This window comes from Euprymna scolopes, chromosome 16 (assembly GCF_053919585.1).
Source record: "Euprymna scolopes isolate OS-2025 chromosome 16, ASM5391958v1, whole genome shotgun sequence".
Classification (NCBI taxonomy): Eukaryota; Metazoa; Mollusca; class Cephalopoda; order Sepiida; family Sepiolidae; genus Euprymna; species Euprymna scolopes.
In genome coordinates this window covers 5,975,300-5,999,154 of record NC_136497.1, presented here as the reverse complement: position 1 = coordinate 5,999,154, position 23,855 = coordinate 5,975,300, and the positions used below count along the sequence as shown (strand labels likewise).

The 23,855-nt window shown below is 35.5% G+C and overlaps 1 pseudogene; it reads right to left on the bottom strand.

Moving 5' to 3' along the window:
- Positions 1-21,327: 21,327 nt before the first annotated feature.
- LOC145296289 (protein FAM200C-like) lies at positions 21,328-23,335 on the bottom strand (annotated as a pseudogene).
- Positions 23,336-23,855: the final 520 nt, after the last annotated feature.

Genomic DNA, 23,855 nt, shown 5'->3' with positions numbered 1-23,855 from the left:
GCAGAGAGTGCTAAGTAGTTTTTGTCCTCTTCGCTTGATGATCTCAGGGTATATGCCGTCAGATCCAGCTGATTTGCCATCCTGTGACATCAGCACTGCTTTGCAGATTTCATCTGAGTCAGGGCATCTGTCCATCCAGTGCAGTCTCGGGAACTGCTCCAGGTTGATTATTGCTCGTTCGTCAATGTTTAGCATCTCGTTTAGCAATGTATTGAAATGCTCAGTCCATCGTTTTAGAAGTTCGCATTTGTCAGTGAGGAGAATGGAATTGTCGCTTGCAAGTAGTTGATTGGGATGGCTCACATTTGGGCCCCAGACTGCTCTCATACTCGCATAGAAACCCTTCATGTCATTGATGTCAGCCAGAATCTGTAGTTCAGCAGCCTTAGCAATCCGCCAACTGTTCTTAAGTTCCCTACATCTGCTCTGGAGGTTGCCGTTTGCCTTAGTGTACTTTGCTTTGATGGATCTAGTGTTCCTGAACAACATTGCTTTCATACTCCCATGGAAACCCTGCCTACCACCCCATTTTTTTTTTTTTTTGCTCAACGCACACCTCCAAACATCCGAGAAACGGGCTAGTATAATATAAAAGATATATTCTTTCAGAAAAATGAATGAAAAACCTGCATTGTGATGGCCTACACATCGCCATTCCTTTTAGCCACAAAACCGGATGTTTTGAACAGATGGGTTACCTTTACTTTATTAGGTAGAGGTGAATCAAACGCCTATCTTTACATCATCAACGCTCTGATCCCCATCTGGCATCAATTGAAATGGATGGCTCTCGTCTAGGGGAGACCCCATGTTTTGATAAGCTTCTGGGTTTGACCTTTACTCCTGATCTGAAATGGAACACGTACATCATGTCTGTTGCCAAGGTCGCTGGGAAAATGGTGGGATCCTTCTACCACTCCAGAAGATATCTCACTACTGATGCAATTCTCTATCTATATAAAAGCCAAGTACGTCCAAGGATGGAGTACTGCTGCCACATCTGGGCAGGAGCTGCTAAAAGCAGCCTATCCTCTCTTGACAAAAATAGACTTTGTGGCTTAGTGGGGGATGCCCTTTTCTCTTCCTTGGAACCTCTCTCCCATAGAAGTAACGTTGCGAGCCTATCTTTGTTTTATCGTTATTTCCTTGGCAAGTGCTCGTCTGAGCTCCAATCTCTGGTCCCCAGGCAATCTTTCACGAAAAACACCCGTCTAGCTGAATCCAATGTCAATAATTTTCCCCACGCTTTATCTGTGCCTAAATCAAAACGTAGATTCCATGAACAAAGCTTCTTTCTTAGAAGTGCACGCCTGTGGAACTCTGTTCTGCTTGCCTGTTTCCCTCCTGACTTCAATCTGGATGTCTTCAAGTCCAACACAAACAAATTCCTGATGAACCGCCCCCTTAAGTAATGACACTTTATCAAATCTCCAATACTAATGAATACTGCAACACTATTCCATTGATTACTGTACACACAATAACCCTTACCCCCGAGTGGCTTCTGGCCCTTGATAAGTGGTGACCTTCATGTAAAAACCCCCCCAACTTTTTTTACTGATTAATTATTACTGGTAGGTCTCCGATTAATCAATCATTCCAACATCAAATCTACACGCAACCAAAAAGATGATTATTACATCTTCCAGTTTATTTTATCGCAGCCTAATCTAATTTAACTCACTATGTCTGTCTGTCTGTCTCCATTTTTTTAAAGTATATCTCGTCTGAGACACAAGCTTACAGAGCGATGCAATGTGGGTCAAATGATTACATTTTTGTGAACCATTCTTTTATGGGATTTTAGCCGATAACAACAGTTAATAAGAGTTTAAAATTGAAAAAACAAATGGAACATGGCAAGCGTAAGTTGACTTAAAGTACTCTTCTACACATGCGCAAATATATATTAATGCATTAAAGTTGGTTCATTTTTAACTACTTCTTATCCATCTGACAATAGCTCAAACGGTAACGACTAAGGCTGGAGCACTAACTGTTTTGATTTCATTTCTAGTTGATGGGATCTAAGTCATTTTGTTTTTTACTTTTGAAATTAATACTATACGTTGGGTACAATATGATTAATGGAGAATTGGCTCTTTAATAATAAATACGAAATCTGCATCAATTAAAATATATTTAAGTGTATTTTACAATCGGGCAACACTGGCCGCCCTGCTGGTTAATTACTATTGATATCTATGGCTTATCATCATAATGTATGAATCCAAAGATTTTATTGCTGGCATTGGTTTTCCCGATATTTTTCTTGAAAGACATCGAGTACTTATGGGCCATGTGACCATTGCCAACATCCTAAGTGAAATTGATTTTGTCGAATGAACTGGATTTGGAACACTCAGGTCGTCAGTCCGTCGGTAATCACTTAACTAGTCACTAATGACTTGAACTTCTTTTCAAATGTTCAATTCAGTGTTCAGAATCAGAAAACAATGCACCTGAATCTGACCTTTTACTACCTATGCAGGCATCAACTTGACTAGCTTAGCAAGTGATGTCCCTCGTTGCAGACACTGGCATTCTATTCGTTCTTCCTATGTCAAACCTGTTCTTTTTAGGACAAACTTACAACACCTTCAGTGCATTAGCTGTTTTTCCTATGACAAATTCCATTTCAGTTTACTCTGTAGTCATCCAACCTTTGTACAACATTTACAACTAGAATTAATCGATCATACTCTCTGAGCTATTTATCTAACCTTAGTAACATCCATCCGATCGCCAACATTAGAGAATCAACCAACTAGACACTTTTTGTTAACACTTCCCATAACATTGACAAAATAGCAACTTTTGTACACTTAACAGTGAATCTTTTAGTGTGCTTCTGCATCAATACAATACAATACGGTGAGAAGAAACACAGGCTTATACACCCGAGATTACAGTCTCTCAATACACATTATCTCTAGATTTGTAGTCCAAGCGAAGCAGGTGATTATCCAAACACAAGGAATGCCCACAGGTCCTACAATCTGGTTTCTTGTATTTCTGTTGTACTTGTTTTTGCAATTTCCATGTTAACTTCAACCTTTACCAGCTCTCAGTTTTGATTTGTTCTGTAGGCTTATTTGAAGCTAATTTATCAAACAGGCTTGAAAGAAATAAAGTTTGACTTTCACTTTGATCTACTTGACCCTCAACAGATTTTGGAGAAATGTATAATGATTCTGCTCCATTCTCATCATAAGAAAGTACATGTAGAATCCAATTCTTAATAGTGATTTCGATGTCATTTCTTTTAGTGAAATCTGAATCCTGGATCTAAGAAAGTAGAGACGCGTTTTTATCATTTAGATAAAATGAAAATCTTGTTTCTATTAAATCAATGAATTGGTAAAAAGGATTCCACTAAAATCAAAAATATCAGAATTAAATTAGCTTTTGACAGAAAAACATCAGAGCTAAAATTGCAAGTATTATCAGTTGATATGGTTAATGTTTGACTACTTACTTCTTTGGTGATTTTTTTTTTTACATGAGGGTCACCACTTATCAAGGCCCGGAGGCCACTCAGGGATAAGGGTTATTGTGTGTACAGTAATCAATGAGATAGTATTGTAGTAATCATTAGTATTGGAGATATGATAGTGTCTTACTTAAGGGAGCGGTTTGTCAGGAATTTGTTTATGTTGGACTTGAAGAAACCCAAGTTGTAGTCAGGTGGGAAACAGGCAAACGGAAGAGAGTTCCACAGTCGTGCACTTCTGAGAAAGAAGCTCTGCTCATGGAATCTACGTTTGGATTTACGCACAGATAAAGAGTGGGGAAAATTATTGACAGTAGTTTCAGCCAGACAGGTGTTTCTCGTGAAAGATTGACAAGGGGGGATGAGAGATTGGAGCTCAGACGAACACTTGCCATGGAAATAACGATAAAACAAAGACAGGCTCGCAACGTCTCTTCTGTAGGAGAGAGGCTGCAAGGAAGAGAAAAGGGCATCCCCCACCAAACCGCAAAGTCTATTTTGTACTCTGTCAAGAGAGGATAGGCTGCATTAGCAGCTCCTGGCCAGATGTGGCAGCAGTACTTCATACTTGGACGTACTTGGCTTTTATATGGATAGAGAATTGCATAAGTAGTGAGATATCTTCTGGAGCGGTAGAAGGATCCTACCATTTTCCCAGAGTCCCTGGCAACAGATTTGATGCATGTGTTCCATTTCAGATCAGGAGTAAAGGTCAAACCTAGAAGCTTGTCAAAACACGGAGCCTCCCCAAGACGAGAGCCATCCATTTCAATTGATGCCATATGGGGATCAGAGCGTTGATGATGTAAAGATAAAAGCTTGGTTTTGGATGCATTAAAAGTGATCAGCCACCTCTTCCCCCATTGTACCACACGCTCAAGATCAGATGAGAGAGAATTAGAGAGAACTTTGTCATTTACGGCCTTTGATGTGTTGCCATAGATGGTCGTGTCATCAGCATAGATGTCAACGAATGATTTAAGTATGTGTTTTGGGAGAACATTGATGTAAATCTGGAAGAGAGTTGTTGTGTCTGTTATAGGGCGTGGTGTCATCAGCGTATATACCCATCTCACAGATAATTTTGTCAGGGAGGTCATTTATGAATATTAGGAATAACAGAGGTCCTAGGATAGATCCCTGAGGCACTCCCGCATTTATATCACATTGTTTAGATGTACGACCATCGAGAAAAACCTGGATTTTTCTCTTATCTAAGAAGGATTAAATTATGTCAAGTATTCTTCCAGTGATACAGTATGATCTGATTTTCCTGAGAAGACCTTCATGCCATACTCTGTCAAAAGCCTTAGATATATCTAAAGCTACCGCTCAACCCTCTCCTCCTTTTGTCAAGTGAATGGTATATGCACTCTGAGATTACAGTTTGGATGTCTGCTGTGGAACAGGCTTGTCTAAATCCATATTGTTGGTCAGTCAGACGTTTAGCATCTGGAAGGTAATGGACTAGACCTTGGTTTATTATGGACTCAAATATTTTGACAGAAAGTGGAAGGAGGCTAATGGGGTGGTAATTTGCTGGGTCAGCTCTTTCGCCAGAATTCTTTAAAACTGGTATGACAGAAGCAGTTTTCCAGCAGGCAGGAAAGCAAGATTCATTAAGGCATTTGTTGTAAAGTTTGGAGAGAACTGAAGCTACTTCGATGGAGCACTTTTTTAATAGCACAGCCGGGATGAGATCAGGTCCACATGCTTTTGAAGTGTCAAGATTTTTTATGATAACATGCACCTGAGAAGGGGTGATTTTTAGATCGCCAAGCATGGCGTCTGTCCGCAAAGGAAAGTTTGGGAGTGGGTGGTTAGCAGGGTCTAGTGTGGAGTTGGAAGAAAACTGACTGGCAAGCATGTTAGCCTTGTCGGTTGCTGAGCAAACAACTTCATGATTGTTGGATAGTGGGGAAATTGTTGATTGCCCATTATTTACTACACTGTTGTAGATTTTCCAGAAGTCACGGGTTCCTAATTTCAGTGCTTGGATGCTTTTTGGGTGGTTTCAATAAATTATCTCTTAGCTGTCGCTATTTCCTTCTTACAGTTATTTCTGGCTTCTATATGCTTCTATCTGTTTTAACTTAACTTATGTCGGTTAAATCTGTGGTACGCATGCTGCCTTTGAGAAATGGCAGCTGCACAAGTAGAAGTAAACCATTGGGAAGAGTATGGCTTGCTATAAAATTTGCGCATGGGAACATGTGCTTCAATTGCTGTTTTGAACCATTCAATGATCTTAATTGCGCACTGTTCAGCAGGAAGTGAAAAGATATTTTGCCATGGGGCGTCTCTCATGAGATCCCTGATGGCTTCCCAGTCAGCCTTTTTATAATATCTCGTTGTTTTGAGCACTGAATCTTCTGTTTTGGCTCTAGGGTTTAGAGCGATTTCAACAGTTTTTACTATTAACAGCATACATTACAAGATTTTTTTGTTGTTCTAAATTAATTGTCAACATATATGTTTAATTCCACCACGTGGTCACATCTTAAATGAGTTTGTTTTTCCAAATTTAGCTGATCCAGTATTTCAGCTAACTGCTATTGAAGAGCGATTAAAGTGTTTATTATAATGATTGTTGGGCAAAAAATTTATTGAGAGTTGCATTGTATGTATTAGGCATGATAGTGCAGCTAAACCACATTTCCTGACACTAGCTACTATACTTGCTTGTGAACACTGCGAGACTAAGAAAACTTTATTGGAAATTTTATACTTATCCAGAGCATTCTGCAGTGCAATACTTCACTTATTCTTGCACCTGCGTGTGTATCAGGGAATTGAACAACTCTATGCATGATTCTACACTGTTCAAAGTTATTTGAAAGTCAATGAAGTGTCAAACTCAGAAACAGAACATTACTTCTAGTAACTGTCTAAATGTCTGTAGTCAAAGAAATTTTGCTAATTTCGTCAGGAGACAATTGGATTTTTTTACTTTTGTAAATGTATCTGAAATTATTCTTTGACCAAAGCACATTTTTAGGGGAGTACTGTAATTTGGACAAAGTTTAGCAATCAGCTTATTTGATCCAATATCAAGTATTGACAGGAGCGAATATGGTTGAATACCAACAGCAATCATTTCACCTATCAGATAATGAATCTCTTGTGATCTGTGATCATTAATATTCTAAATTATCTTTTTAGCCAATATTGATTCTGTAGCAGTTTGTTGTTTCGCTGAAGGTTCGTAGTTGCTGCCACCTGTTCCTGGAATATGTGTCCTCTAAACATTCATTATCTGCAACTTTTGTCATTTGGATGAACTTTTCTAAAATTGTTTAACATTTTGTTGTTGTAAAAGTTCTTGCTGATTTGCTACCCCTTGATATGGTTTGACATAACGAGGAACTGATGAAGAATGCTTTATTTTTAGTTTGCACGTAGTTGCAATTTACCATACAATTCATCAACATGAAAATTGAAGAATCGAGTAATGATTTTCTTTGACAGTGATTTAAAGTACAAAATAATAATGCTAATTTGATGGGAAAGGAGAGAAATTTTTCATATGCTTACATCTATTTGCTACAGATTCAATCCAACCGCAAAAGGCTAAGCATGCCATGCTTGTTATTTGAAAATATGGTGTAGACGGTAAATATCTCTTTAGTGACTTTTAACCGGAAAGCAAAAAGAGAGGCAACTTGCCTTCGTTTTTAACTAAATTAATATTAATACTGTTTATGACAACAAAATTTGCTGATAAATTGGCATTAGAAAACATATGTTATTTTTCATTGGAATCCTTTTAAATGAGTAATTTTTTATATTTATTTATTTGTAGACTGTTTACCTCATCTTTATAGTTGTTGTTTCTCCACGTTTCGACCAACTATTTCTCTGGACTTCTTCAGGTGGTTAACAGTGATTGGATAAAAATGCTGAGTATTCTCTGTAATTACTGCTTTCCATAGTTGTTGTTGTCTTGTGTTTTGGCCAACTAATCCTCTGGCCTGCTTTGGGTGAGATTCAAACCGCTCTCTTCAGACAATGCTCACCTGGAAATGTGTTACAACAACAAAAACTCTGAAGATGAGAATAATATTCTGCAAATAAATGAAAACCTGTTAATCGGATGCACCTTTATATCATAGTAATGATAATTCTTCATTTTAATACGAAATGATGGACTCTGTTTAAGGATGCAGAAATAAGAAAATCTCTTTAAAAACTACATAGTGTTTTTCTTGTTCTCTTTGGCTGTCCAGGCAAAAAGTTTCAGTCAGGTTCGCTCGTTCAATACATGATCGCTATGTAACAGCTGCAAGTTGTTCTCCAGACAAATGGATTGAGTGAGATACTTGAAATTCAAGAAAAACTAATGAATCACTGATTGACACTGATCGCTAAAGCTGACCAATCAAAATAATCCAATTTACGCTTAACTTGATTATTGGAATTAATGCAGCAGGCAGAATAAACTTATGAATTCAATAATTGACACTCGAATGAATTTCTGAGAGGAATAATATGCAGGAATGCTGCCAAAGAGACAAACCTTCAGTCTCAATTGATCTTATAGTTACCTTGAATTGATAACGCTACTCTTCAATTTTCAAATCAATTACTAAGGCGGTGAAACAATGTTTTCACCATAATGAACTTTCATTTAGTAGACAACATAAAAACGCTCTAAAATATTTCCAGAAAGATAGCATTGCTTTCATTGATAAAAACTCATTGATGGGGTGTGGCACGTGTTAGTGTAAATCTGATGATATTGAACAGTGGTTCCCAAACATTTTACATGACGTCACACTATTGAACTCTCTAAATTCTCACGGTACACCTATCACAGAAATCAATATTTTCTACTCATAAAGCGCTTTATGCAATAAAATAATAAGTTTAGCTTGAAGATTAGGAGGATGAGTAGTAAGGTGTCTTTTCATCTGACTTGAAAACCATTGCTTCCAACGTTTCACTGCACAGAACATACAATGGAGAAGGAATGCTTGTGGCTCTAATCCAGTGAAATCCAAATTTCAAGTAATCATCACTATAAAACCGATAAACCTTTGCTTTGCTACTTATCATTGTCATCATTTTTCTTCTTAGCAATTTGTCTATGATTTAGGCTGACTTGAATCTAACATTGAACAAAATAATAAATTCAAGAGGATTTTTATTTAATCATGTTTGTATTTCTCCAGTTTAACCCTTAATTTACAACATCTAAATATTAGATAAGAAACACCTACGAAGAATCGGTTACTATTGCAAACGAGATGATATAAAGCACAATTGAACATAAGTAAAAATGCATAACTTAGGTTATAACGATATGAAATCTTTTTAACTGTAAATGTAAAGAGTCATCTGCTCTTGATAACAGGAAGTGTCCGTGGAGTTATATCCTCTGATAACAGAAAGTAACAAGGAAATGATCTTCCCTCATAACTGTATATAGAGAGGACATGTGGGCAGCCATTTGCTTTTTGTGTGGATTTTAGCAACGAGATGGAAGGATACATTATTCCAGTATACATGGTGCAATGAACAGAATCAATATTGTAAAGTATGGAAATTTGTAAAACGGCAGTGGACAGAGAATATACTCACCACTATGGAGTAACAAAATGTTCACCTATTGAAGCAACTTATTGAGTTTCAGAAAGAACATATTAAGCTAAGATAAAGAGATGCTTCACAGACGTCTGAACATGCACAGGATGAAAAAACGGAATGACCTTCAATATATATATATATATATTGATAGAGAATAGGCATTGTTTTTGGACACAAAAATTTATGCGGATTGGAAAACCCAGCTGCAATCTAGATGGACCTACAGGAAACATGTACACCGATAACAAAGAGGCTACTCTTTGAATTCGTAGAACCAGAGAAGGAGTACCTCTGCCACGAAGGAATGCCTTTTATGTCAGTTACGACTGGTGATAGTGAAAGCATTACACAAAAGTCCATCGACAAGAAATTTTACTCTGAGGCAGAACGAGTATCAAATCTCTTATTGCATGACTAAATTTTGTACATTTCAACATCGGTGTCCAAACGAACAAATTTGCTGGCAGCAAGTGGACTATTCAGACATTGTTCCTGTGCAAATGATAGCTGGACTTCGAAACACAGAACAGCAAAGGAGGGTATTAGCAGTGGTAGCTTTACTTACTAGACTGACAAAAGTTTTCATAGTTTGTTAGGAAGCAAATCAATTCCCAACTTTAATGATGCCGCACACCTTCTTACACTATCTAGTGTACAAAAGTCGAACCAAGAACAACACAAGGAGGAAACCAAGGTTCCTTCAACCACATGATACACCAAACATTGCAATGGATATGGTAAGATGTACATTCTTAGAGAGTCGATGATGAGTCGAAAGGTTTGTCCAGCAGCTGGTATGAAGTGCTAATTTTTCAGAGTCATGGAGCATTCAAAAGAAGTATGCTGAAATTTGAGAGGTGAAATCGATACTTGGAATGGAAGCCACAAAAGAAGTATTGAGGTGGGGAGTCATTCATATTCACCAATGGTTACCCAGATAATGTTTCTGCTCACAAGCACAAGAGACAGCCGACGATTGTACCCCATCTTAAGTAGGATGAGGAGCAATTTTAGGTGAGCCCGCAGCTACGTTATAATGATTATGATGCCTGAAATTCATCAAGATTCAGACATGGATTGAAAAAAATGGTGAGCCCAAGCAATCATCGCAACCCTGCTATTGCAGATGGAGGGTTATAGACACGTTTGAGTTGGCTCGAATTCAATAACTACTTAGATACTCAGTGTGCTACATTGTGTCAACAGATTACACCATTGGATACAGGGCATAATGGGCAGCCATTTACACATCAGAGGTGTTGTATTTCTGTTTTCCTTGTTTCTATACATAAAAGTAAAATATCCGGAAAAAAGGGTTGCTAAGGGGTTAAATTGAAAAATTGGTACTTGAGATCAGATTTTTATCTTTTTGTCAATTGTTTCACAAATGCACATGTGTGAATTGTTCATATCACAGCTTCCTTATGTTTAGAATAAATAGGTTTGAAAACAATTTTAAAATACGTATCAAGCTGGCCTAATGGTTATTGTACTTAACTTACTGCGCTTAAGTTTTGGTTTCGATTTCAGATCGAGTATTTTTTTCACTTACAAGAAGTGAACTGTTTAGAATAAACATAATACTTGCATGCATATGTCTCCGTTTCTTTCCATTTCTCTTTTTTTACTTTATTTTTTAAGGAATGTAATGCTACGTTTAATACCAGGCAACGCTGGGTACATCTGCTAGTAATTATATATTTGTAAGACAACAGTAATTGTGTTTCTTGTAAAGAAGAAAGTGTCTATTTACTCGCTTCCCCCACGAGGACAGACTTAGAACACAAAGTTGATTTTAATGTGGAGAATAATTCCCCTTGTTTAGAAGGATCACTTTGGATTGGAGGGAAAAAAAGGTAAAAATTACCTCAGTCTAGAAAGGTGTTTCCCTCCACTGACTGCGAACAGAAAAAAAAAAGACGTATCGTATCAAAACAGATACTATCCTTTGCTCCTAGAATATGCTGCTCTCTTGCATTAATTTTTGGGATGAATCTTTTGCATTATATATCAAAACTGAACTTAGTCAATGAATAATTTATTTCGAAGTCTACTTGGTTTTGCAGATGTGTTTCAGCTGTTAAATATTTGGATTTGCATTTTATCCTTAATCTCACGATGCAAGATGCACATATGATATGTACATGCATATGCACATATGATATGCAACAGCAGTGCCAAATCTTGCAGAGTACCGATGCATTAAACTTTCTCGGTAGTTTTAAATCAGTGTTAATGATATGAAAATTTGGCAAATGTGATTTGAAAGTTGACTCATGTTAAGTCAGGTGCTAAGGATGCTGGGGGATGGTATTTTGGCAGAAATCTGTACTCTCCAAATGCATTCATCTTTCATGAACATTAGTAAGCTTATGTGAAGATTTCCATAGAATTCTCTGTAGATTATTTTTTCTATTTTTAACACCAAAGCTACAAGGCCACTTGGAACGTAAGGAGCTGCTATTTGGGATCGTGTCTAACAAGGAACTGTGAGGAGTTAAAAAAAAACGAGATGTCTGTTCTCATTAAAACTTCAACAAGTTAGTACAATCAGGATAGAAGTAAATATACATGGATTTTAGAAAGCCGAGTTGTCCACGGGAAGAAACTATTAAAGTAAAAGGCTTTTTCTAAACCAGTGTATATTTGTAAATGCAAGCCATAAGGGAGGAGGCGAATTGTCTGGTTTGAATGTGCTTTTTTAATTTGGATATTATTTCATTTGACTTTTTTGTTTGAAGTTATTCTAAAAATTGCAAAGTCTATATTTTTTTTGTCTCTCGAGATCTTCCTGGAAAAAGAGACAGATATTTCAATTTGACAGGTCATTTGATAGTCTGTCATTGTGTATTTTACTATCAGACTTTCACTATAGCTGCAGTTTACTTTGTATAAAAAGTAATTTTCGTCTTATAATCATGAGAGGAATGTTATAGTAGTGCTTATTAATCCACAACTCTGTGCAGTTTCAAGCACTTTGATATTAATGAGCCAAAAACAAAATTTGACATTCTTCCCTCCCTGTAAAAAAAATATTGAGCTCTTGAAATTTTCACTGATTTTGTCATGTCATGTAAGTACAAATACAATGTTTTTATCTAAAATGCATTTTTAAATATCAAAGTACAGTAAAAATGTTGATAGGATGTAAGTAAGGATCGAAGCTGAGATTTATTTAGAAAATTAAGAAGCAAGAAAAAGATTACAAAAAAGATGTTATTTAAGAGTGCCGAGAGATATCATGTTAGGCGAGAGAAGCATTTTGAAAGTGTCAAAGATTCAGTTTTTATTTACTTTGACTTTGAAAAGCTTTGTGAATTACTGGATATACTTCTATTAAGCCTTTCCTTTTTCTCTTTTTTTTTTTAGGTAAGTACAACTAGTTCTGCATTCGTTTGAATTCGATGCCTGGAGAAACAGCTGGATGTTTAGTAAGTAAATACAACAATGGAGTAAAATGTCGCAAGAATTAACTGCATAAATAGAAGGAATATTATTTATTTATATAAAAACTGGTCTCTCCCGTCGATTTCGACGAAGGAGATACTACCACAACTACTAAGTTGTTTGGAAATCCACACAAATAATTGATTTATAGTGATGAAGGCTTTGTGTAGAACCACTTTTTATATGTATTATAACATTACCACATTTTGGTAATACTGCCAATCTTTGTGCAGATGACTGCCACAAGACAGAGCATACAGTAGACCACAGGTTTTTACATCAGAGTTTTTTTCCTTCTCCGAGATGAACATTTTAACAAAGATTGGGGGTGCATCTCTCCCAGTCAATTAATGCACTCCCAGATACATACCTGGAAATTTCTACGACTCTGTATAATTGTCACCCATCTGGTACTGGCCAGGCTCATCATAGCTGCTTAACTTAGGTAATCTGGCTATATATATATATATATATATATATATTTCATCAGTGGTGAAAAAACCGGACTAGAGTGCTCAATGTGTAGCCAGAGCAGTATATAGGAAATTTATCTTCTGCTGGGAAGATATCCTCAGAAGATGAGGAAATATCCGACCAGCTTCTTCAGAATTCATAGATGGACTAGCGGAAACAATATGTAAATTCATTCTGGACTCACAACAATAAATTTCCTATATACTGCTCTGGCTACACATTGAGGACTCTAGTCCGGTTTTTTCACCACTGATGAAATATATATATATATATATATATATATATATATAAATATATATGGCACAATCACGTTGACAAACTGGTTCTCGCCAGATCACCTAAGTTAAGCAATACATATTGTTTTTAAAACATAATTATACACTGACACATGCTTTGTCGTATATGACTCATCAAAGTGGTTGAATCTAGCGAGATTCGAAATCGGGACCCTATAAGAAAACTAACCTTCTACCACTAGACCATCTCCCACGGCTGTTTGGATGTATCGCGATTTACGTAGATGTTATTTATTTGTTTTGGGGGATTTTTTCGCAATACGTTTTGAATGAATTCACTTATTTATACGAAAGTACATTTTTACCTAAATGCGAGTTGGGAATAATTTCCCCCTTTTACCAATTTGGTACCCCCAAATGAAGAGCGGCATATATATTGTTTTTAAAATATAATTATCCACGGACACGTGCAGCCACACTGATGAGTCGTAGAGGATGAAACACGTGTCAGTGGATAATTATATTTTAAAAACAATATATATGCCCCTCTCCATGTAAGAATGTAACAAAGATATCTTTAAATTACCGCGAACTTACAAAGCCATCATAGAAAAAATGAATGATTTTGGAGAGAAAATGACTCAACAACAACCAAACAAATCTATTTTCCTCCGCACAAGAACAAAGATAAACAAAAGTCAATTTTTAATGTGCAGAAAATACAACACTCAAAAAACATGGCTCTCTGAACAGGAATTATGCCTGCTTTACAAGTCGTTTAATAGAATATGCTCTGATGAACTCATTGTATTCATATCTTCCCCACGTGCATACTTCTAATAAACAGCAAAATCCCACTTCTTCATTATTCAGGTCAATAGATGCTGAAAAGCCATCTACTATAATAGTTCCTTTCTTCGAACTGTTAAACTTTGAAATTCCCTTCCTGCTTCCCTGGCTGTGCTAACCTGCAAAAGTGTAAATGTAATGTGAATAAACATCTTGCTAATCAAGTGCTCACAATCTCGTGTTAGACGTGATCCCAAATAGTAGCCACTTATATCCAAGTGGCAATATGTCTTGTTTCTGAAAAATAAAAAAACTTGCAAAACTTTCCTGGCCAGTCTTAACTTAATTTGAAATGTTGTACAAAGTGTTAACGGCATTTGATTCTTCCTGCACAGCAAGCAACTGCTTGTAGTTGTTGATTGTTCTTTCAGAAGGAAGAACTTTTTTATACACTGAATAATCTTTTATTTAGGAGTTTTCATTTTATCCTGTTGGTTGCTGAATCAGGGCCTTTTTGGTTGAGGTCCTTGAACTTCTGCTGGTAACAAACAGGTAGTGAAAACCAGACTCCTTAGCAATAGACTCTCTTTAGAGTGTGTTTGTAGAAATGTTCGCATACAAGTTTAAAGGCTAGAATAGTTATTTTAATTGATACATTACTGTTCACACTAACAGACAATTGCACTTAAGGGAACAACGAGGATACTAAAAAGAGCTCTCGGTTTATTTCAATAAAAAGCAGGGCAATGTTAGCGGCTAGTTTGGCTGCCCCATACCCAGCGTTACAATCTTTAAAGGAAGAAAATTAAAAATTAAAAAAGAAATAGCAACAATGGCGGTTTTAACAGAAGGCAGGCAATCCTGCAATTTCTGATATCTGGTGGGAATACCATATCTAACGTTTCTGTTCAGATGGCCATGGCATCCACCGAGACACTGACAAGACCTTAATGATTAATTGAGAAGTCCTGTGTGACCATCATCAACATCAGTTTTCATCTAGTGGCATGGGCAGAACATTCTCCAAATCAACTGTAATTGCTCCTCGACCTACTATCTATTTAGCATAAATAAATAAATAGATTTGGAAATTTTTATGTGAATGATTTTATCGACACGTTTTGGTGATAAAATTCCAATTTGTGATCGTCTCATCGCTAATGAGGATATTTTGGTGATAATTGTAATTGCTCCTCGACCACTATCTATTTCTCCACTCAAATGACATATTCTCTCATTTCTTTGATCATAGTGAAAAACTTTTTTCTGACCGCTCAATCATCCCATATCTTTACCAATGTCGAGAAGACTACTTATGGGGAAATCTTCTTTCAAACGAATAGTGAAGGTGGTTTCTCTCCATTCCTTGTTGAGTATCCATTCGGATTTGACTATAAGTAGTTGTCCCTTCGTTTTTGTTGTTTGTTTGTCTTTCTATTTAGATTAATGATGACATGGTTGAAATAGTGATAAGCCAGTTTGTCGATGCAATCAATCACAGCGTTTTTGCTCATTGCAACCCAAATGCTCCCACATGTAAATCAGAATTGTGTTTGTCATCTTGACACTGTTTAGCCTGTGTCACACCAAAAATATCACGATAGTTGCATCATAGTATGTCGGCCACCTGTCACCAAGTACGAATGTCAAGTTTTCTTTTTTTTTTTTCTTCAGACTTTTCATATAAGATATATCCCTACCCAGTCTTATTAATGGAACTGAATACTGCTCAAAATGATTTTGCAGTGTCTTCCTTGATGAACCCCAATTAATGAAATCAACAAGTAGGTGGTTACTGCAATAATGTGTACAAATTTACTGAAAACTGTCAAATTTTGACCTTTGTCTGCAAATTTTAGTTGGAATTTTTCATGTGAAACAGCTTTTCAAAACTATTTGATAAGTTCTTTCTACACAAGTCATTTAAAAATTATTTTAAGGTGAGTGCATGCAAAGGAGGATTTACGAATTTTTTGTTTTATTTGACGATTTTAGCTGAAAATGGCTATTTTACCAAGTTTTATTTTTTTTTGGGGGGGGGTGCTAACTGCCAAAAATGGCTAGTTTTCAAAAAATTCTTTTGGATTCATGTTTCTTATCCCAAATGCATCCAAAATGAAATTGCATTCCTGGATTTGCAGATTGGTCCTTCAATAGCTTACCCCTATTGAAAGGTAACATTATGAAAGTATCGTATATCTCTACAAGTTCACTATTCGCCCATGCACAAAGTTTTGTTGGGCTGCTGCATTTATCATTAGTCTTTTCCTCTTAGACAGGGTACACAAAAGTATTCAATCTAATCTATCAACAAAGCTCCAACCCCTGTCCCATCATCACAGTTGCATCCATGTGTCTGTTTTACCAGTACTTTAATAAAAGTGTTCTGCTGAACTTATTGCACTCAATGTATATGCCCCAAACAAACTCGTCAAGCAGCAAAATTTTACCACTTCAATATTGAGGTTCCTAGATGCTAAAAAGCCTTTCTTTTGGACTGCTAGACATTGGAATTCCCTCCCTGTTACCTTCTACACTGACTGTACTAATATGCAGAAATTTAACCAACATCTCACTTATCTCCTCACAAATAGTAATCCTTTACATTCAATGAAAAAAATATTTTAAAAATAACTGCACGCCTGTGGAACACTGTTCCGTCTGCCTGCTTCCCACCGGACTACAACTTGGATGTGTTCAAGTCCAATGTTAACAAATTCCTAATGAACCGCCCCCTTAAGTAAGCACTTCATCAAATCTCCACACTAACGTAATGTACTTGCAATAACTCTTATCCCTGAGTGGCTTACGGGCCTTGATAAGTGGTGATCATTGTGTAAAAAAAAAAAAAAAAAAAAAAAACTTTAATAAAAAAGTTTATTTCTTTATATAAATGAAGTACTATAAACAATTTTCCAAGAACTATCTGTGGAATACAATACCACGTGGATGCTTTCCAGCTAACTATAACGTGATCGTTTTCAAGTCCAATATTAATAAATTATTATTTTAGTTGTCATCTTAAATTTCTCGTCAAACTCAATATTTCTTACTAATCCTCACATTGTTTCTGACTCCTGACAAACTTGTGAATCCTTACCATTGAGTGGCTTATCGGCATTGATAAATTATAACTCGTTAGTATACCTAATAAAAAATGAAAACATTGCCGAATGGTAGATCAAAGAGATATTTTGTATAAGAAAAGTTCCAGAGTGAAATATGGAAGAAGATATAGCTGGAGAAATAGAAATTCCCTAGATAGTAAAGACATTGACAAAAGTACAACCATTCATCCACCTGCATGGCGTCCAATTTTAAGTTATGTTTCGTAACTTAAGCTTTGAAAATGTATTAACCATAGATTAATGATATCATTTGCTTTTTAGACTTACAATATGATTTTATTATTTGGATTGAACTATGTAGCACAATATTACTTTTGAATATTTATTCTTATTAATTTATGTCAGTTTTAAATTAAAAATACAATGGATATTATTATCATAGAAATAAATAGATTTGGAAATGTTTATGTGAATGATTTTATTGACACGTTTTGGTGATAAAATTCCAATTTGTGATCGTCTCATCGCTAATGAGGATATTTTGGTGATAAAATTTCTTGATATCTATAATAAATATTTTTGATATCCATGCTAAAATTTGTTGATATCATTGGCTATGAGATAATCTTACAAATACAAATTTTCAGATTATCTGCGACATGTCTCTTCCGCCATATCACACAATATCCTCATTAGCGATGAGACGATCACAAATTGGAATATTGAATTTTAAACAAAAAGAAAATAAATAAAAAAATAAAAATAATTTTTGGAATTAAAAATGAGGCTAAATTTTTGTTGATTTCGATACCCGGAAACGTTTCGATTTTTTTTTTTTTCAATTCACCATTCGTCGTCTAAACACAAATACTTAGTTCTAACTCTAGTTTTGAATTTTTAAAGGAATTTTCCTTAATCTGTTTTCTCTAACCTTGGCTTTTTACCATCATTTTTGTGGAATTTTATCCATGCTTTGGACAATCGATATACTTAAAAAAAAACATTTTTTTTTATTACATTTTCACCCCAAACAAGGCACATTGTCACTTTGATGTAGGGGGCTACTATTAGGAACACAGGCAACAGGGGTACAAGGTGGGGAGTTGGGCAGCAAGATGTCGGTTCATGTTACACTTGAACTTCTGCATGTCAGTACAGTTGGGGAAGCAGGAACCTGGCAGGGAGTCCAAAGTCTAGCGGTTCTGGGGAAGAAACTACTGGAGTAGAAGGCTCTCTTACATCTAGGGATCTCTACTGTGAAGGGGTGGGATTGTACTGCTTGTCAGGTTTGTCGGGGGTATTTACGTAGAAGAAGTACAACTGCTTGCAGCTCGTCAGAACATATACCGTTGAATTACTTGTAGAACAGGCAGAGGGATGCTACATTTCGTCGACGGGACAGAGGCTGAAACCTGGATGACAGTTCAGGACCTATTAGGTTGGCGACTCTCTTTTGAACCTTGTCTAGGAGTGAGAGACTAGAAACAGATGCACTGGCCCAAATATGACAACAATACTCCATACATGGGCGAATGGTGGCCTTGTAGAGGTACAGGATACTTTCAGGGGTCAGTAGCTTTCTAGCACGGTAGAGAGAGCCTACCTTTTTCGCAGCGGTCCTGGGAATGCTCTCAATGTAATTGTTCCAACTCATGTTTCCTGTGAACCTTAGGCCAAGCAGTTTGAAAGATGTGCTTTCAGATAAAGTCTTTGGTCATTGCTATTGGTGGTTGAGAAGGTTTCTTGTAATTATCGAAGGAAACAAGTTTAATCTGGGCAGCATTGAATGTGACCATCCGTTTTTGTCCCCATTCCACTACAGATTGGAGGTCATCCTCTAGTGTTTCTGCCATTTCTTTAGATATGTGTTCATTTGTTTTCATGTCGTGTCTGTTATAGAGTGTGGTGTCATCAGCGTATATACCCATCTCACAGATAATTTTGTCAGGGAGGTCATTTATGAATATTAGGAATAATAGAGGTCCTCCCACATTTATACCATATTGTTTAGATGTATGGCCATCGAGGACATCCTGAATTTTTCTCTTATCTAAGAAGGATTTAATTATGTTAAGTATTCTTCCAGTGATACCGTATGATCTGATTTTCCTGAAAAGACCTTCGTGCCATACCCTGTCAAAAGCCTAAGATATATCTAGAGCTACGGCTCTACCCTTCCTTGCTTTGTCAAGTGAATGGTATATATGCTCAAAGATTACAGTTAAAATGTCTGCTGTGGAACAGGCTTGCCTAAATGCATATTGTTGGTCGGTCAGAAGTTTAGCATCTGTAAGGTGATGGACTAGAGCAGGGTTTCCCAAGCTTTTTCAGGCTGGCGCTCCCTTGGCTTCCAGATAGACTCCTAATGCCCCCTACGCCATAAACACAAGTGAACTTTTTTTTCCAAAGTGAAAACAACAATATTATACCCAGAATATGTATTTAAAAAACATGATGTAGTATACGAGCTCGACTTCGTTGGCTTGTAGATATTTTATTTGATCTTCACAATACCCTTAATAATCACATGCAAGCATTTTTTTTCAAAACTGAAAACAATATTAAACACAAAATTTGCTTTTCAAAAATAAATAAACCATTTTATTTGGTCTTCACAATTACCCTTAATTTACACAACTTTTTTTTCTTTTTTTTTTGGGGGGGGATTGAAAACAACAATATTAAACACAAAATATATATTTCAAAAATAAATAAACTAATTTATTTGGTCTTCACAATTACCCTTAATTTACACAGGCAACTTTTTTCTTTTTTTTTGGGGGGGGGATTGAAAACAACAATATTAAACACAAAATATATATTTAAAAAATAAATAAACCATTTTATTTGGTCTTCACAATTACCCTTAATTTACACAGGCAACTTTTTTTTTCTCTTTTTTTTTGGGGGGGGGATTGAAAACAACAATATTAAACACAAAATATATATTTAAAAAATAAATAAACCATTTTATTTGGTCTTCACAATTACCCTTAATTTACACAGGCAACTTTTTTTCCCTTTTTTTTTTGGGGGGGGATTGAAAACAACAATATTAAACACAAAATATATATTTCAAACATAAATAAACCATTTTATTTGGTCTTCACAATTACCCTTAATTTACACAGGCAACCTTTTTTTCCCTTTTTTTTTGGGGGGGGGATTGAAAACAACAATATTAAACACAAAATATATATTTCAAAAATGAATAAACCATTTTATTTGGTCTTCACAATTACCCTTAATTTACACAGGCAACTTTTTTTTCCCTTTTTTTTGGGGGGGGGGGATTGAAAACAACAATATTAAACACAAAATATATATTTCAAACATAAATAAACTATTTTATTTGGTCTTCACAATTACCCTTAATTTACACAACTTTTTTTTTCCTTTTTTTTTGGGGGGGGGGGATTGAAAACAACAATATTAAACACAAAATATATATTTCAAAAATAAATAAACTATTTTATTTGGTCTTCACAATTACCCTTAATTTACACAGGCAACTTTTTTTCCCCATTTTTTTTGGGGGGGGATTGAAAACAACAATATTAAACACAAAATATATATTTCAAAAATAAATAAACTAATTTATTTGGTCTTCACAATTACCATTAATTTACACAACTTTTTTTTCTTTTTTTTGGGGGGGGGGATTGAAAACAACAATATTAAACACAAAATATATATTTCAAACATAAATAAACTATTTTATTTGGTCTTCACAATTACCCTTAATTTACACAACTTTTTTTTTCCTTTTTTTTTGGGGGGGGGATTGAAAACAACAATATTAAACACAAAATATACATTTAAAAATAAATAAACCATTTTATTTGGTCTTCACAATTACCCTTAATTTACACAGGCAACTTTTTTTCCCCTTTTTTTTGGGGGGGGGGGGGGGGTTGAAAACAACAATATTAAACACAAAATATATATTTCAAAAATGAATAAACCATTTTATTTGGTCTTCACAATTACCATTAATTTACACAACTTTTTTTTTCTTTTTTTTGGGGGGGGATTGAAAACAACAATATTAAACACAAAATATATATTTCAAACATAAATAAACTATTTTATTTGGTCTTCACAATTACCCTTAATTTACACAACTTTTTTTTTTCCTTTTTTTTGGGGGGGGGGGATTGAAAACAACAATATTAAACACAAAATATATATTTAAAAATAAATAAACCATTTTATTTGGTCTTCACAATTACCCCCAAAACGAACATACGAGCATTTTTTTTTAAATTGAAAAGAACAACATTACACGCAAAATATGTTTTTCAATAATAATAATTAATTTAATGAATCATTTTATCTAATTACCCCAATACACACTATGCGAGCATTTTTTTTTCAAGTTAAAAATAACAATATTAAATACAAAATATGTTGTTCAAAAATAATAATCAAATGAATAAACTAAGTTATTGTGTTTTCACAATTACTTCTAATGGTATGGGTGTATTTGGTGTAGGGATATTACTTTCTCCACATCAGGTTGGATATCACTAAGAAGAAGACGTAGATCCCCACGTTCAGTAATTCTAAGTCTGTTCCTTTGCTTGGAAAGAAGCAAGGCAATTGCACTGAAGCCCCGTTCTACCAGATGTTTGAAAAGCAATCAAATATATCTTCACCTTGTTCCATAATACTGGATAGAAGTCAGAGATTTTTTTTTTGTAGCCAAAAATCTTGATATGATTTCTGGAACTTCGGACTTAGCTCAATGTCATTTTGGATTGAAATTAATTCTTCCTCTGCCTCTCCTGTTTCCTCATTGCTGACATCTAAGAATGGATTGATTACCCAGTCTGGTATTTTTAGCAATAAATGATCCTGAAATCTTTCAGACATGTCTCTTTGCAACTCTTCTAAGTGAGCACAATACACTTGAAGGTCATCATCTGCTCTTTTCTTTATCTAATTCACAGAGGCTTGGAAACTGGTAGAGTTCATGACTGCCTAAGTTTCGTTTGAATAACTTACACTTAGACAGGAAGGTGGAGATAGCAGGTTTGACTTTGATAAGGTTGACATAATTTCCTTGCAACTTCAAATTAATTTCATTGAATTTTGTGAATATATCTGACAAATAAGCAATGTCATCCTTGATGTTTTTAGATCATCAAAGAGCCCAGTATTAGAGTCTTGGAAAAATTTTACAATTGTATCAAACAAAGAATAGAAACGTTTCAGGCAGTTTCCCTTTGAAAGCCATCTAACTTCTGTGTGTAGCAATAAACGTTCAAACTCTTCATCATTATCAATGCAAAGCTGTTGAAACAGTCTGGAATTGAGAGAATGTGCCTTGATCTTATTTACTGCTGTGATAACAGTATTCATTGACCTGTAAAGTCGACCACTTAGGTTTTTTGCTACCAGATGCTGCCTGTGGATTACACAGTGCACTGTAAGCACACCAGGTACGGCTTTTTTCAAGAAACTGATGAAGACACTATGACGACCTATCATGGATGGAGCTCCATCTGTTGCACATGCAAGAATGTTAGAAAGTAGGATGTTTTTCTCTTTGAAAAAATTCTCAACAACATTAAATACTGACTCTCCTTTAGTGTCTGTTTTAAGTTGTCTTGCAAATAACAGTTCTTGAACCAACTTTTCATCTTTGACAAAACGAACATAAGCGAGAAGCAAAGATTCATTTCCTGGTAGAGTGGACTCATCTATCTGCAAATTCTGTTGCAGCAAGAATGTTGCACAATGTTTCTTCAATGTTTTCAGCCATTTCATCTACTCTTCTTTGAACCGACTTATCACTGAGAGGTATAGCTTTCATAATTTGATCAGGTGACTTATGTACAACTGTGTGCAGAACCTCTTTTACTGCTGGCAGAATGAGTTCCTCTCCAATCTCATGAGGCTTACCAGATCTAGAAATCAGCAAAGATATGTTGTATGAAGCACGCAAATCGCCAGTGGATTGTTGTGAAGTACTAGCAAACATATTTTCAATAGTTTTTCGTTTCTGGAACTTTTCTCGAAGTGACTGAAAATATGCTATATTTTTGTCTATTTTATCAGAGTGTATTTTTGTCAAATGTTCCAAAAGTCTCGAAGGTTTCATGGCTTCATTTGAAAACACTTTCTCACAGCAGACACATAGGTTGCTGTTGGTTCTGTGGTGCCGATACAAATCTATATTTCAGATATTCCACGCTATACTGGCTACACTTCTTTTTTGCTTGGTGTTGGGTTGCCATCCTTTATTCTGGAAAAAAAAATAACATTTAAGAAATATATATACACTTGTGCCCGATATTATTCATACCCCTCAGATCTTTGAGATTTCTATAAGAATATTGCTCAAACCAGAAAGTAGACAAAATTAAAGGGATTTCAAACAATAAATCAAGCATAAGCATTTAATTTAAACTCAACAAATAAATAAATTATGCAAGTTTGAAACATTATACAAAGAAAAACAATAATGGCACTAGTTCAAAATTATTCATACCTCTCTTACTAATAGTCAATAGCATGTCCTTTATTCTTAATAACTGCCTGTAACCGTTTTGGATATTTATCAACAAGGTTTTTACAAGCATCAACACTGATTTTTGACCATTCTTCAATGCAGTAGTTCTCCAAATCCCTCAAATTTCTAGTTTTCCGCTTTTTAACCTCAGTTTTCAATATGTGCTAGAGGTTTTCGATAGGGTTCAGGTCGGGACTCTGGCTAGGCCATTCCAAAACATTAATTTGATTATCCTCAAACCATTT